This window comes from Ailuropoda melanoleuca, chromosome 13 (genome assembly GCF_002007445.2).
Source record: "Ailuropoda melanoleuca isolate Jingjing chromosome 13, ASM200744v2, whole genome shotgun sequence".
Classification (NCBI taxonomy): domain Eukaryota; kingdom Metazoa; phylum Chordata; class Mammalia; order Carnivora; family Ursidae; genus Ailuropoda; species Ailuropoda melanoleuca.
In genome coordinates, this window is record NC_048230.1 from 16570011 (window position 1) to 16576768 (window position 6758).

Sequence of the window (6758 nt, forward strand, 5' to 3'; positions counted from 1 at the left end):
GATAGATAGATAGATAGATAGATAGATAAATCTATCTATTTATCTTTTTAAAAAAGAAGAAGAACTGATAAATGAGCGGCTCCTCGGTGGTTCAGTCAGTCAATCGTCTGGCTTCAGCTCAGGTCATGATCTCAGGATCCTGGGATCAAGCCCCGCATTGGGCTCTCTGCTCAGAAGGGAGTCTCCTTCTCCCTATCCCTCTATGCGTGTGCACTCACTCTCTCTCTCACTCTTGCTCTCTCAAATAAATAAAATCTTAAAAAAAAAAAAAGAATAAATGAGCTCAGCAAAGTAGCAGGATACAAAGTCAACAAACAAAAATCAGTTGCATTTCCACACACTAACAAACTACCTGAAGTTCCATTTATGCTAGCATCAAAAAGAATAAAATACTTAGGAATTAACTTAGCCTAGGTGGTGAAAGACTTGTACAATGAAAACTATAAAACATTGCTGAAGGAATTAAAGAAATGTATATCTATCTATCTATCTATATCTATATTCCAGGAATTCTACTTCTGGTTATATAACCAAAAGACTTAAAAGCAATCTAGAAGAGATATTTGTATACCAATGCTCATAGCAGTATTATTTACAATAGCTAAGACATGGAGGCTACCCGGTGTCTGTTAAGAGATGAAAGTATAAGCTAAATGTAGTATACACATACAATGGGATATTATTCAGCCTTAAAAAGAAAGAAATCTGACATGTGCTATAAACACAGATGAACCTTCAAGATATTATACTAAGTAAAATAAACCCAGTCACAGAAAGGACAAATATTACATGACTCCAATTACATGAGGTACATAGAGTAATCAAATTCTTAGAGACAGAAAAGAAGATGGTATTTTGAAAGGAGTGGGGAAGGGAGAATGGGGAGTTATTGTTTAATGGGTACAGGATTTCAGTTTTATAAGAAATGTTCTCAAGTTGGATGGTGGTGATGGTTGCACTTCATTATGAATGTATTTAGTACCACTGAACTGTACACTCAAAGATGGTAAATTTTATGTTATGTATATTTTACCACAATTTTAAAAAAAGGAAAAAAATGCAGAAGTAAGACTTGTAAATTGCATATAAAACCAGTTAATTGGGGGCGCCTGGGTGGCTCAGGCATTAGGCATCTGCCTTTGGCTCAGGGCATGGTCCCAGCGTTCTGGGATCAGGCCCCATGTCGGGCTCCTGCTCAGCGGGAAGCCTGCTTCTCCCTCTCTCACTCCCCCTGCTTGTGTTCCCTCTCTAGCTGCCTCTCTCTCTGTCAAATAAATAAATAAAATCTTAAAAAAAAAACACCAGTTAATTGCTATGGTATAATAAAACCATAACCTTTACCCTGATTAATGCTAAATAGTAATTCAAATGGTAATCAGGCTCCTGTGGATAGACTTATTACACAATTCTTTACGTGTACTTGAAAGTATGTGGTCATCTTTCATGCCCTATTTCTAAGGTTTGGGTTATCTTTCCTAACATGACCAACAAAAGCAGGCACAGTCTCTACCCTCAGGGAACTATAGCTGGGTGACACAATCATTACATTATCACCCACCTAGATTTCAACTGTTTGAGTGCTATGAAAGAGAAGTATGTGATGGCCGTGAGCAGTTACGACAGGGACTCACCTAATCCAGAGACTGGGAAGGCACCCATGAGGAAGAAGACACTGAAGAAAAATATGAACAGAGATCACGAATTAATCAGTCAGACCCCCTTCTCTTCCCGATCCACGTATCTCCCTACAGCTATGAACATCATATATATGCTTATTTCTTCCAAATGAACATATTCAGCCCTTCCTCTCCTCAAAAATCCAGACCTGAGAATCCACTTGGATGGCACATAAGCTTTTCACACCGACATGTCTAAAGCAGAGCTCTCAGTGCCTGCCGCCCATCACCACTGATGGCCAATCTGCTCTTCCTCCAGCATTTCCCACTTTAGTAAATGGCACCACCATGCATCCAACTAATAAAGTAAAAAAATTAGGAATTATCCCTGATACTCCTCCTTCTCTCACTTCTCCCTCCCCAGAGTAGTTACCAGTTGACAGTACCAGTTCTGCTCTCCTGATAGACCAAATTCACCACTTTTTACCAGTTTCCCACCACTACCCAAAGCCACTCTTGCCCCCTATAGTCTATTCTCCACACAGCAGCCATAGCGATCCATCCAAAAGGTAAGTCATGGCATGTCAATCTTCTAAAATCCCTCCAATGGCAATTAGAATAAAATCCAAACTTCTCCCACTGGCTTGCACAGCCCAGAAGACCTAACATTGTTATCTTCTGACTTTATCTGTAACTAATTCCACTGCAAACCTAGCCCCCTCCTCAACTTGACTCTAGGCACAAAGACCTTTCAGTTCTTCCAACATTCCTTGCTTATTCCCAATTTAGGCCTTTGAGCTGTCTGGTTCCTCTCATCATTCAGGTTTCCCCTTAAATATCATGCCTTTAGAAAGATATTCCCTAATCACCTGATCTAAAGTACCTGTAGTTTCTCCCCATGAGATCTCTGACTTTAATTCTCTACATGGCTGTTACCATAAGCTGGTATTTCTTCTTGTTTACTTCTTTTGTCTGTCTCTCCAACCCCAACCCCAAGCCCTACACACATATCTCACCTCCACCAGAATGAAGTCTCTATTACGGAAGGAACAATGAGGTTTGATACGCCAGCACACTCCCAGCAGAGCAGAGTGCCTGGCTCATAGTAAGAGCTCAATTAATATTAGCTGAATGGATGGATTTTACACAATCTGTTTTTGAACTCAAGATAACTGCTCAGTTGGTTGAGCACCCGACTCTTGGTTTCTGCTCAGGTCATGATCTCAGGGTTGTGGGATCCAGCCCTGTGTCAGGCTCCATGCTCAGCAGGGAGTCTGTTCGGGATTCTCTCTTCCTCTCCCTCTGCCCCTCCCCCACTCACACACATGTGCGCACGCGCTCTCTTGCTCTCTCAAATAAATAAATAAAATATTAAAAAACAAAACAAAAAGAATGGTACCTATTCCCACACAGCCCCACTGGCTGGGAGTACATTGCCAGCGTGAGGGGGAAAAAGGCCAGAAACTGATAGCGCTGTTCTTTTACATGTAGCAGGACTTTAGCCAAGAAATGATGCACAGAATCCATCTGAGTCCTTTAGGGAGATCTTTGTGAGATTCTGAACATAGGTAGGGCTGCTCTGCACCCCAGGTGCTGCCCAGCTGGGGAGAAGGCCTTCCTTCTTTCTTCCACATGGAACCAAGCAGTGTTCCAGCCCACTGATATGCAGGATCATCTGGAAACAGCTTCCTGGTGCACATGCCAGAGCTCACCTCATTGGCTACAGCAGTGTTGAGGCACCATTTTCCGAGCAGCACACATGGCCAGCAAGGTAGGAGCAGGAGAAAAGCCTTTGGGAGCTCAAAGACATAGCAGGGGATTAGTTAAGAGATGCTGAATACTGGATGGGACATGAAGAAATATTTATATAAAATCATTATATTTTGTTTTCATAGGCTTGTCAGTTTCTTGGCATCTGAATTAAACATGAGTTATTGTTTAAGTTCTCACAATAACTAGCAAAGTATTTTTATTCCTACTTTCAAGATGAAGACGCTGAGCCCCACAGCGGTTAATCAGCTTGTCCAGTGACTCATACAGAGAGTTAGGAGGAAAGACCAAACCCAGATTCCCAAGGCCTGTACTCTTGTCCCACTATATAGGCTGTTCCAGGTCACAGATTCAAAGCAGCATATCAGAACTCAAGAGGTTATAGGTAGATGCTCAAAGAATTAAAAACAAAACAAACAAGAAATTGAAACCACAATTTACCCTTGAAAGAGAATACAGGAAAATAACACAAATAAACAGAAGAGTCACCAAGCCAAATTTAAATTTAGTCTCTTCTCTTTAAGGGTACCAGCAAAACTTCTAAAAAATTTAGTTAAGATTTCTAACAGGTACTTAATATAAAAAAAGATTCAGTGCTGGAATAGATATATTCATTGAACAGAATTTATTGAGCATCTGATATGTTCAGTATCCCTAGACAGTATTCTTGGCATTAGGGATACAATAGGAAATAAAATAGATCAAAATCCCTGACCTAATAGAGCTTAAATTGTAATGGATAAGAATCTTGTATAAAATTTCTCCAGGTGTCAGACTGACTACTTTTTACCATGCTTTCACTATTAACTGGCAGTCCTCTGTACACTGTGTAAGTTTAAGCTAAACTATTTGTAAATCACAAAATGTGTCCTTCCTCTCCCGTTAGACCACAAATCATGTCTCCAATTCTTGCAAACAGCCATCCCAGGACTCAGCTCATCATAGGGCCCCTGGACACAATCTGAACTCGATGTTGTTGTGCTGGGCTCCATGACAATTAAAAGTAAAGGAGAGATCATGTTCCACTACGTTGCTTCCAAGACTAGGAAACCCAGAGCCCATTTGGATCAAGAGAGGGAAGCCCATGGAGGGACCAGTGCCCAGATTCGTCTCCGGCTAACATGCTGGACAGTTGCATAACTGACTTTCTTATTTTCTTCATTTCCCCAACTAGGCTTTAGTTGAAGTGTCAAATGATCATCCTTGCGTTTGCACAGCTATCTGCACTCTGGGATTGCCCCTGCTGCTGCTCTCAGGCATAAAGGAAAACTCTGGGTTAACTCCTCCAGGTTCATTGATCTCAAAGCTTGGAATCAAGGTCCCACTTTCTTCTTAGAGATCTGCTCCTTCCCTTTTCCAGCTGCCAAAAAAACAGAGTGCTCCTGCCAGGTTTCAGAAACTGCAGTCTTTTGATGATGCAAGAAGTCACTGTGTTTTGGTACAAGCTTTGGAAAGCTCTGGGGATCCAGCTTAGAAGGAGATCAGCCAAAACAAAGGGTGAGGAGGGAGTGGGAGAAATAAGCTGTTTGATCCAACGTCAAATCCCACCACTGACTCCTCTGAATGAGGCTATCAGATGAAGCCCTGTAGCAGTGAGCTGTGTGAAACTGAAATCGGAGATTCCACTTACCTTCTGCCTCTTAGAATCAGACAAACCCTCCACACAGCAAGAGGATGAATGGCAAGCATGTGGACAGTTCTCTCTGAGCTGGGTGATTTAGGGAAGTAGCTGTGGGAAACACAGAGGAGTGGTGAGGGAGTTTTGGAAGGATGGTGGGCCAACCAAGGAGACTTTCCACTCCTGAACTGTAGTGCTGATAGAAGCAATATTTGGGGGAGGTGGAGGAAGAAGGGATCACTGTTTAAGGCTTTGCACTCTTTGCCATAGGGTCAGTGGGGAGCCTTTGAAGAAAGCTGGGGAAGGACTTGGACATATACAATGATCTGGAAACAGTCAAAATCCAGTTGCTGTTTGGCTCACTGCTTCCAGGGAAATGTGAGCTGTCTGGTTTTGATTACTTCACTGTTATCGCATCAGGCTGTTCTTTATTGGAAGCAGTTTTGTTTCCAAGAAACCTGTTTTGCTTCTCCTCCTTTGCACTTTTCTGGGCCTCCCCCTCCCCCGGTCCCTGCCTCACCCCTAACCCCATCTCCTCCGCATCAACTCCTTCCTGTCTAGGAAAAAAGTTGCTACATAACCCTAGCTAATCTGACACCTAAAAAATAAAAGGATTAAAGTTTGGTAGGTGACTGCAGCAGATGGCAAAATAGGACACCCCAAAACCTTTGCCTTTTCTAGGTTACTACCTTCCTGCCTGTGTGGTTAAAGGGACCTCGGACCCCCATCCATTTTGTAGTTGTAAGTCAGCAACTTGGCAGAAGTGGCCAGTCTGTCTGCAAGCAGGACTCCTTGTGAGATGCCTGGTGGCCAACGGTTCAAAAGGCAGGATGAAGCTGGAGATGAGGCCACTGCCACACTGCACTGCCAACGCCCCCAGAACTCGTGGACGTGTATGGAACGCACTGAACATCCTCTACTGTTCTGCAAGTTCCAGGAGGACCCAGGAATGTTCTTAGATAATGAGCATCAGCTGGGTGCCTGTTTCTCCTTCAGGCGTCCCTCAGTGAGACCTCGGGGATCCCCACGGGCCTCTCTAGGAGTTCCTATCACAGGCACTTGAATTTTTGCTTCTATCTTTCTATGTCTCTCCCATTTCCTGCCGGCCCCCACCTTATTTTCTCCTAGAGTCTCACTTAAAAAATCTGTGGTTGAAGGGTATACTAATTCCCAGCTCATCTGTGTGAGAAATCATTTTACCCAGAGTCTTCTGAGGTCTCCCTGCTTGTTTTTAGAAAAGAAAGCCTTAAGTCTCCTCTCTCTCTTATGCCCTGCCCTGTGAAATATCCAAAATCCTCCTCAAATTTCCTGAGAACCTCTCAAGAGGTAGATCCTTTCGGTCAACCCTGACTCTCAACTCCTGCTCTCACCGGACTTCATGTGGGTTGTCAATCCTGTACCTGCTGTGCGTTTCTTTCTACACCAGAGTCACCCACACAAGAACCTGGCACCTGCGGCGCCTGGGGGGCTCAGTCAGTTAAGTGTCGGCCTTCAGCTCAGGTTATGATCCCTGGGGTCCTGGGATCGAGCCCCGCATCAGGCTCCCTGATCAGCGGGGAGTCTGCCTCTCCCTCTGCCTCTCTCTCTCTCTCTCAAATAAATAAAGTCTTGAAAAGAAAAAAAAAGAAAGAAAAAGAACACAGCACTCTCCTCAGTTTAAAAAAAATGAATGTATTCATCAGGCACATGTGTGTGAGAGGATGGAGAGGTTTCTATAACAGCCCCACACACACAACTTCAATTACATACAGATA

The 6758-nt window shown here is 43.3% G+C and overlaps 1 long non-coding RNA gene across 1 annotated transcript; it reads right to left on the reverse strand.

Annotated features, from left to right (window-relative positions):
- Positions 1 to 1627: 1627 nt before the first annotated feature.
- On the reverse strand, positions 1628 to 5219 carry LOC117795716. The gene is made up of 3 exons (XR_004619850.1): positions 5017 to 5219; positions 3329 to 3415; positions 1628 to 1672 (listed from the first exon to the last, which is right to left on the reverse strand). It is a non-coding gene; the product is annotated as an uncharacterized LOC117795716 (long non-coding RNA).
- Between the last annotated feature and the right edge of the window lie 1539 nt (positions 5220 to 6758).